The sequence below is a fragment of the Rhinolophus ferrumequinum genome, chromosome 11, assembly GCF_004115265.2.
Source record: "Rhinolophus ferrumequinum isolate MPI-CBG mRhiFer1 chromosome 11, mRhiFer1_v1.p, whole genome shotgun sequence".
Classification (NCBI taxonomy): Eukaryota; Metazoa; Chordata; class Mammalia; order Chiroptera; family Rhinolophidae; genus Rhinolophus; species Rhinolophus ferrumequinum.
The window spans coordinates 23,978,869-23,989,180 of NC_046294.1; positions in this window are offsets into that span (position 1 = coordinate 23,978,869).

Below are 10,312 nucleotides of genomic sequence, written 5' to 3' on the forward strand. Positions count from 1 at the left end.
TGTGTGTCTGTGTGTGTCTGTGTGTGTGTCTGTGTGTGTAGAGTTGTGTTCCCTGTACTTGCGGCTCCCGTCTCTCTGAGGATGATGTGGAGAGTCTTCTCCTGCCCTGACCGGCACCCATAGTTTCCCTTTGTGAAGTATGTGTGTGTCTGTGTGTGTCTGTGTGTGTGTGTGTGTGTGTAGAGTTGTGTTCCCTGTACTTGCGGCTCCCGTCTCTGAGGATGATGTGGAGAGTCTTCTCCTGCCCTGACCGGCACCCATAGTTTCCCTTTGTGAAGTATGTGTGTGTCTGTGTGTGTCTGTGTGTGTGTCTGTGTGTGTAGAGTTGTGTTCCCTGTACTTGCGGCTCCCGTCTCTCTGAGGATGATGTGGAGAGTCTTCTCCTGCCCTGACCGGCACCCATAGTTTCCCTTTGTGAAGTATGTGTGTGTCTGTGTGTGTCTGTGTGTGTGTGTGTGTGTAGAGTTGTGTTCCCTGTACTTGCGGCTCCCGTCTCTCTGAGGATGATGTGGAGAGTCTTCTCCTGCCCTGACCGGCACCCATAGTTTCCCTTTGTGAAGTATGTGTGTGTCTGTGTGTGTCTGTGTGTGTGTCTGTGTGTGTAGAGTTGTGTTCCCTGTACTTGCGGCTCCCGTCTCTCTGAGGATGATGTGGAGAGTCTTCTCCTGCCCTGACCGGCACCCATAGTTTCCCTTTGTGAAGTATGTGTGTGTCTGTGTGTGTCTGTGTGTGTGTGTGTGTGTGTAGAGTTGTGTTCCCTGTACTTGCGGCTCCCGTCTCTCTGAGGATGATGTGGAGAGTCTTCTCCTGCCCTGACCGGCACCCATAGTTTCCCTTTGTGAAGTATGTGTGTGTCTGTGTGTGTCTGTGTGTGTGTCTGTGTGTGTAGAGTTGTGTTCCCTGTACTTGCGGCTCCCGTCTCTCTGAGGATGATGTGGAGAGTCTTCTCCTGCCCTGACCGGCACCCATAGTTTCCCTTTGTGAAGTATGTGTGTGTCTGTGTGTGTCTGTGTGTGTGTCTGTGTGTGTAGAGTTGTGTTCCCTGTACTTGCGGCTCCCGTCTCTCTGAGGATGATGTGGAGAGTCTTCTCCTGCCCTGACCGGCACCCATATCTTTCCCTTTGTGAAGTATGTGTGTGTCTGTGTGTGTCTGTGTGTGTGTCTGTGTGTGTAGAGTTGTGTTCCCTGTACTTGCGGCTCCCGTCTCTCTGAGGATGATGTGGAGAGTCTTCTCCTGCCCTGACCGGCACCCATATCTTTCCCTTTGTGAAGTATGTGTGTGTCTGTGTGTGTCTGTGTGTGTGTCTGTGTGTGTAGAGTTGTGTTCCCTGTACTTGCGGCTCCCGTCTCTCTGAGGATGATGTGGAGAGTCTTCTCCTGCCCTGACCGGCACCCATAGTTTCCCTTTGTGAAGTATGTGTGTGTCTGTGTGTGTCTGTGTGTGTGTCTGTGTGTGTAGAGTTGTGTTCCCTGTACTTGCGGCTCCCGTCTCTCTGAGGATGATGTGGAGAGTCTTCTCCTGCCCTGACCGGCACCCATATCTTTCCCTTTGTGAAGTATGTGTGTGTCTGTGTGTGTCTGTGTGTGTGTCTGTGTGTGTAGAGTTGTGTTCCCTGTACTTGCGGCTCCCGTCTCTCTGAGGATGATGTGGAGAGTCTTCTCCTGCCCTGACCGGCACCCATATCTTTCCCTTTGTGAAGTATGTGTGTGTCTGTGTGTGTCTGTGTGTGTGTCTGTGTGTGTAGAGTTGTGTTCCCTGTACTTGCGGCTCCCGTCTCTCTGAGGATGATGTGGAGAGTCTTCTCCTGCCCTGACCGGCACCCATAGTTTCCCTTTGTGAAGTATGTGTGTGTCTGTGTGTGTCTGTGTGTGTGTCTGTGTGTGTAGAGTTGTGTTCCCTGTACTTGCGGCTCCCGTCTCTCTGAGGATGATGTGGAGAGTCTTCTCCTGCCCTGACCGGCACCCATAGTTTCCCTTTGTGAAGTATGTGTGTGTCTGTGTGTGTCTGTGTGTGTGTCTGTGTGTGTAGAGTTGTGTTCCCTGTACTTGCGGCTCCCGTCTCTCTGAGGATGATGTGGAGAGTCTTCTCCTGCCCTGACCGGCACCCATAGTTTCCCTTTGTGAAGTATGTGTGTGTCTGTGTGTGTCTGTGTGTGTGTCTGTGTGTGTAGAGTTGTGTTCCCTGTACTTGCGGCTCCCGTCTCTCTGAGGATGATGTGGAGAGTCTTCTCCTGCCCTGACCGGCACCCATATCTTTCCCTTTGTGAAGTATGTGTGTGTCTGTGTGTGTCTGTGTGTGTGTCTGTGTGTGTAGAGTTGTGTTCCCTGTACTTGCGGCTCCCGTCTCTCTGAGGATGATGTGGAGAGTCTTCTCCTGCCCTGACCGGCACCCATATCTTTCCCTTTGTGAAGTATGTGTGTGTCTGTGTGTGTCTGTGTGTGTGTCTGTGTGTGTAGAGTTGTGTTCCCTGTACTTGCGGCTCCCGTCTCTCTGAGGATGATGTGGAGAGTCTTCTCCTGCCCTGACCGGCACCCATAGTTTCCCTTTGTGAAGTATGTGTGTGTCTGTGTGTGTCTGTGTGTGTGTCTGTGTGTGTAGAGTTGTGTTCCCTGTACTTGCGGCTCCCGTCTCTCTGAGGATGATGTGGAGAGTCTTCTCCTGCCCTGACCGGCACCCATATCTTTCCCTTTGTGAAGTATGTGTGTGTCTGTGTGTGTCTGTGTGTGTGTCTGTGTGTGTAGAGTTGTGTTCCCTGTACTTGCGGCTCCCGTCTCTCTGAGGATGATGTGGAGAGTCTTCTCCTGCCCTCACCGGCACCCATAGTTTCCCTTGTGAAGTTTGTGCCCGTCACTCACCTACTGTACTCACTTACTACATTTCACCCCCAATTTGTCCAATTAAACAGATGAAGTGCAGTTATTGTCTCAGTTTCTGTGCATCTTCCGCGGAGGGTCTCACAAGGCTGCAGTCGCGATGTTGGCCAGGGCTGCAGTTTCACCTGAGGTCAAGGTCTTCTTCCAAGCACACGTGGTTGCTGGCAGGAGTCACTTCCTTGAACCTGTGGGACTCATGGTGGTTTGCTTCAAGGCCAACAGGAGAGTTTTGCTAGTGCTTCTAGAGCTTCATTTAAAAGGTTCTCCTGATTATGTCAGGCCCACCCAGGGTAATCTCCCTTTTGATTGACTCAGAGTCAACTGATCAGGAACCTACCTAAATTATGTCAATGAAAAACCATCCAGCCTGAGAGGAAGCTTATAAGAGTTTATCTGAGCCAAACTGACGGCAACGGTCAGGAAGCAAAATCTCAACAGACTGAGAAAATGCTCCAGAAAATGGCGGTTTTGCAATTTGTTTTATACATTAGAATCAAAGGAGGGTTACATGAAATCCATTGGTGGTAGATTAAGGGGGTGAGAGTCTCTGGAATTGGATAAAAATAAATTGGAGAGACAGGTACTTCTTTTACATCTCTGCGTCCAGCATAATTAATAGTTCGCTTTTTATAGCACATAGAGATGGTAACCAGAGGACAAGAATAACGATGAGGGATTCTGTAGTTTCCTGCTCTGTCTGGAAAAAGGGATTGCTCTGACATTCCAAGGACATGTTAGCTTAGATGCAAAAAGACAATAGACAGGCTCACTTAAGGTAAAGATGGACCTTCGTCAAGGAAGCTACAGGCCAAGGATGTGACTACCAGCTATGACCTGCTTTTAGTTAGAAATTTTATGTTCAGACCGTGCTGTGTGGTTATTTTCGGTCTTCTGAGCTTGTGAGGTTCAACATGTGGCCCCTTTTTTCATCCACAATTACATCTGTCAATTCCTCCGTATAATATAATTTAACCTAATCATAGAGTGACATCCATAATATTCACAGGTCCTACCCACACTCTCAAGGGGGAAATAATTATACAAGGTCATCTTAGAATTCTTCTCACCACACCCGTTTTTGGTTTGTCTCCTTCACATTAAATTATAGGACTACTTTATAAATTCTGGATACAAGTCCTTTGCCAGATATGTGTTGCAAATATTTTCTCCCAGTTCCTAAATTGCCTTCTCATGTTCTTAATGGGGAACAGAAATTTTTAATTTTGATGAAGTCCAATTTGCCAGCTTTTTGTTTTATGGTTCGTGCTTCGTATTCCTCCCTAAGAAGTCTTTGTCTACTCAAAGATTGCAGTATTTTCTCCTATGTTTTCTTTTAAAAGTTTTATGGTTTTAACTCTTACATTTAGTTCTGTGGCTCATTTTAAGCCAACTTTTGTGAACGATGTGAGATAAGAGTTCAGATTCACTTTTTCTTCCCAAATGGATATACCAATTTACCAGCACTATCTGTTGAAAACACCATTATTTTCCCCGTTAAATTACCTCGTCTCTTCAATTGAAAACCAATTGATCATATATCTGATCAATTATATGTATAATTGATCATATATATATAACCTATTTCTAGACTAGTATTGCATTGATTTCTATTTCTATACTTAAATCTACATATACTTAAATCCACTTGATTATAGTCTTAAAATTAGGCAGGTTATATCCTTCAACTTCGTTCTTTTCCAAAATTTTCTTGGCTATTTTATGACCTTTGAATTTCTATATAAATTTTAGCATCAGCTTGTCAACTTCTAAAACAAAAATAAGCTTGCTGGAATTTTGATTGGAATTGCATTGAATGTGTAACTTAACTTGGGGGAAAATGCCATCTAACAATGTTGACTCTTCCAACACATAAACCTGGTATATAGTTCCATTTATTTTTCTATCAGCATTGTTTTATAGTTTTCAGTGTACATGTCTTTCACATATTAAAATTTCCCAGAGTGTATATTATATTTTTAGATGCTATTATAAATGGTATTTTCCATATCCTTTTCCAATCGCTCATTGCCAGTGTATAGAAGTATAATTAATTTTTGTATATTGACACTGTATTTTGTGACTTAGTTGAATTCATTTAATAGTCTAGTAGATTTTTAAAAAGATTCTTTAGGATTTTCTATATGTATGATCATATCATCTGCAAATAAAGTTTGGGCGCTTCCTTTCCAATCTGTAGCCTTCTTGCACTAGCTGAGACCTCCAGCAGAATGTTAAATAAAACTGGAGAGACCAGATATCTTCACCTTGTTCTCACTACTGAGGAGAAAAGCCAGCCTTTCCTGAGGGTCATTCAAGAGTTGCTATGTCTCAGCCCAAAATCTTCATCATTCTCCCACATAAAAACATGCACATATACACAAAATGTTGTATAAATTTCAGTGGGTTTACCCCTTTGGAGGCCATATGGGTACCTTATTTGATTCCATGGACCCCAATTTAATAAATCGTTGACCTAGATCAGCCCCTACATACAGAAATAAGAGGAAGATAAAAGTGGACTTTTAGCTGCCATGAGAGAAATGGAAAACAAGAGTTACGACCAAACTCCTCCAATTATCCATCTAGCACAGGTGGACACCTGCACCCATTTCTATGAAGATGGCAGTGCACGGGCCCGAGCTAGTTGAGGACAGGTGTAATCTGAAAAACCAAGAGACCAGATCTTCCCTAAGGAAGGAGAAAGCAGTGATACCACCTTTAGAAGGTGACATTTTCAAGAGCTGCCAAATCTTCCTAATTAATAGGAGGGTAGACACCAAAAGGACATATCTGGAATTTGTGCATGCACCAGCTGATTGTTTACAGCGTCCCAGAGTGCACAAAGGATGTTGGTGTCAGCAAAATCTAAACTTGCACAATTGATCCTTTATTGGAGTTACTCCCTCACGTTGAACAGTTCTGGTGTTCCAATCTCCTACTACTGCCCACGTTCCAACGTGAGACAACAGCTTATCCTCTGGGCACTTCTTTAGGGAAAAGGGTTAGGTGATTCCTAAAAGCCTTTATGCTTTTCAGGATTCAGTGTTCTCCATTAGCAGTTCTCAACTCTGTATATCAGAATCTCCTGAGAAACTTAAAAGGTTAGTAACACCTGTGCCCCATTCCCAGGGATATAAGATGTAATTGGCTTGAAGTGGAGCCTGAAAACCAATTTTATAGAATCAGGCACCTGTGATTTTATGAAAGTTCATCACATAATTCTAAGGTGCCAACAGGTTTGGGAATCGGAAATCCTCATGTTTGGCAGGGAAGCCCCCTGATTAGAAGGATCTGGTCAGGCTCAGACAAAGTTATGGTCTTGTGCTGCCACCTGGTGGTCAGATTGCTCACTACAGGCAAATTTCTGCGTCCTAAGTAGTATTGCAACTTGGGGCAGGGGTTCCGCAGAAGTGCCGGGAGGGCAAGATCATTTCTCTGAGCTTTGGTGATCACTGCCCACCTCACAGCACTATTCTGTACACCAAGTGTGTTTGTGGACAAAATATTCTGTCAAGGACCCTGGAACTTTAATAGACTCGAGACTGTCCAAATTCCAGGCCCATTTGATATGGGCCAGGGCTTCCCAAACCTGGTTGTGAGTCACAAAAAACTGAGGAGTTTTATTTTATTTTTTCATTTTAACATAAAATACAAAATATTTAAAGTATCACCTTATCAGCACAATACAATCAACATTATATATGATTTACAAGAAAAAGAAATTTTAAAAGCCAGTGCATCTTGCAGGGTACAACTTAATAAGGCTCAGGGGGGAGTGGAAGGAAAGGCATGGGCTGAACAGCTCCCCAGTATGTGGTACCCCACAGGACCATGAGGGAGTGGGTACGTGTCTGTGGATGAGAAGAGCCCACACCTCATCACATGAGGCTCCAGATGTAGAGCCCATGCCCTGGACACCTAAATGACCTCACATGTGGGCCAAGCTCTTTTCCACCTCGGGTGCCTTTCAACACCAACACCTGTACCTACCGCGTTTCCCCGAAAATAAGACCTAGCCGGACAATCAGCTCTGATGCGTCTTTTGGAGCAAAAATTAATATAATACCCGGTCTTATTTTACTATAAGACCGGGTATAATATAATATAATATAATGCCGGGTCTTATATTAATTTTTGCTCCAAAAGACGCATTAGAGCTGATTGTCCGGCTAAGTCTTATTTTCGGGGAAACACGGTTGTTCATTCCAGCACATCCTTCAGATCTCACCTCAAACATCACCTTCTTAGGGAGGCCTTCCTTTACATCCCAATCAAGCCAATTAGGCCAGTTTAAATGCTCTCAAGGCATGCTCCATTGCTCCTTCAGCATTCACAATTTTAATTCATATTAAGAAGAATCGTTTTTGGGTCAGTATTCCCCAAATGAATGTGAGACTTTGATGGAGGAGATTGTAGAACCCAGCATAGCACCTGGCCGGTGACAAGGAGCTCAATGCATTCTCACTGTGCCATTTTTATTTGTCATCCCCAATTTTCCTACCATTAATTCAAGTAAAAGTAATTCATTTCAATATGGTCAGCCCAGCTAATTTTTTTAAGTCATTGATTTCTTGTGCTAAATTAAGAACAGATTATCTATACATTAAGAATGGCAATAAAATTAATATCCTAGCATATTCTTGATCTCCACATTTTTCCAGAAATACTTTAGTCGAACGTCCTTCTCTTTGCTGCTCATGTGTCCATTGGCTTTTCAGTTTTGTTTTGAAGAGAAAACATGCACACACCCCACCATGTGAATTTTAGTGTGTTCACAGTATAGGCTGTTTCGCTTCATAAATTCTATGCCTGGTCATAGCAATCCTGAGCAGAAGCTCAAAGGTAAGAATCGTGCCCATTTGCCTTCCACAGGCTGGTTTATCTCTAACAGGACCGTGCTATTCAAAATATGTTCCCAAGACCAGCAATACTGGCGTCACCTCAGAGCTTGTTAGAAATGTGGAATCTCAGTCTTCACCCTAGACCAAAGAATTAGAATGTGTGTTTTTTGCTGCTGCTGTTGTTATTTTTTATTGGGGAATATTGAGGAACAGTGTGTTTCTCCAGGGCGCATCAGCTCCAGGTCATTGTCCTTCAATCTAATTGTGGAGGGCACAGCTCAACTCCAAGTCCAGTCGCCATTTTCAATCTCAGTTGCAGGGGGCACAGCCCACTATCCCTTGCAGGAATTGAACCAGCAACCTGTGGTTGAGAGCCCACTGGCCCATGTGGGAATCAAACCAGCAGCCTTCGGTGTTAGGAGCACAGAGCTCCAACCACCTGAGCCACCGGGCCAGCCCCAAAGAGTTTTAAAAATTGGAGAGTTTATTGAAAGCAGAGGGTCAGAGCTCCCGAGTGAGCGTGAGGGGGTCCCGAACGGGGATGCCCCAGGACTGAGGCAAAAGCTCTTACTTTTGTACCTTCCCTTGACTGTTTTGGGAACAGGAGCTGTTTGAAGAAGGGAACTGGCGCCTTGTAATGAAATTTATCTACCAGGTTTGTCCTGCTTGCCCATCCTAAAGGAATTAGCAAAATAATCCACTCTTATCTATCAGATCAGCTCCATTTGTCAGGCCAAAAAGAACTTTATGATTAACCTCAAGGCCTTGTTACATTTTGTCCTGGAGCGAAGATGTGATTTCAAAACCTGGAGTTTTAGGATATGGCTGTCTTTGTTTATTCCACCAGGGACCTCCCTGTCTACCTAGGAACATGCTAGCTAACCTGTATCAGTAGAAGGAAGCCACAGACCAGGAAAGGGCTCTCCTGGGTCCTGCTCACCTGCATTACTACCCAACCTCCTCTACCTGCTTCATAGCACGTTGAGGAGAAAAACGGAGCCTGTGTTGAGACCACCTCTCCAGGGAGGCATGGGCTATTGCAGAAGAGGCTGGCAACCTGACGTCACTCACCAAAGTGGGAAGTGGCAGATCCTAAAACAGCCATATCCGAAAACTGCAGGTTTTGAAATCACAGCATTAGAAAAAGTGTCTAGGGAGGATGGCAGGAGCTGAGTCCTGCCACCTGGGAGAAGCAAGTCCTCTGCCTGAAAGCCCCTTCTGGCATTCTGGGGTGGGTATGCAGAGGAAATAACTATTTAAAAGGACACAAAAACATGTATTTAGGTGCATCTTTTTTCCTATTGCCTTAGACTCCAATATGGCTTGCACAGCAATGTGAGATCCTGGTTTTTCTTTTAGGATTTTGGTATTTTGTTCATCATGGATTTTTTTTTTTTGCATTAGTTTTGATTTTTAAAAATATTACATCAACACATTATTAACTTTCATTTTGAGGGTTTTCTGGTACCCCCTTAAATTCTGGGCCCCAAGTAAGTGCCTCTCACCTCATCTTAATCCTGGCCATGACTGTAGGGTAACTTCATACTTTTGGTCTTCTCATTAGGTCATAACTGGACCAAGTCCAAAGGAAACGAAAATGCAATAGGATAGCAAAAGTAAATGCAGTGTACTTGAAGCTCCTACCTCTTTTTGTATTTAAAACAAGAAAAGTAGCCCATCTGAGGGAGAAATATGAATTAGGGACAAATCCCATTATAAGCATTTACATATATATGGTTCCCTTGTGACATAAATGACTCTGTCTTCATCCATTCAAACTGAATTTAAACTTTCTACTTGCTGAATGCCATGCTAGGCACTGGGGTTACAAGGATGAAAAAGAAAGAGTTTGCAGTTTGATGAGAGAGAGAAACAGGGATTAACCACTTGAATATAATTAAATAAATGCTCTAAATATGTGCATAAATAGTTTGGAAGTACAGAGATGTAAGCAGAGGGGTGTGTGTGTGTGTTTTGTTTTTTGCTTCGTGAGTGTCTCATTTGTACCAGTGGGGTTTCATTTTTGGAAGTTGACTGAATGATGACATGGCAAAGCCAATTCCAATGAAAGAAGATATTTATCACTTGTATTTCCCTGGAGAAGAGGGGCACAACACGCCTGGAAGCGCCACAGTGGAAGAATCAAGTTTTGTAGAAGGCAGAGGCAGAAGAAGCAAGGGGAAAGTTTAGACCAGAGACTTTATTGGGCTTTACACTGGGAAGGCAGGGTTAATACAAAGTGTACTTTAGCATAGGGGGGTTTTTTTGTTTGTTTTTTGCCAAGGTTTAATCTCGGAGGGTTAGGTACCCAGAAATGAAGGGATGCGCTGGCTCTCCCCCCGCCGCCTGGGTCATATTAAAGTGGGAGTGGGAGAAGTGTCATGGATTGTGAGCTAAAGGATAACATCACTTATCTTACCTATTTCTCCTTTTCTTTGTGTTTCCAAAGCAGAATGGTGTAAGAGGCTTTGGAGATTCCAGTCAGACCTGTAATTCACACGTGTCATTTACTAGAAGTGAGATGACGGACTAAATTCCATGAGCCTATTTACTCATCTCTAAACATCATTCCTCCCCTAAAGTGGTTTATGGATGGT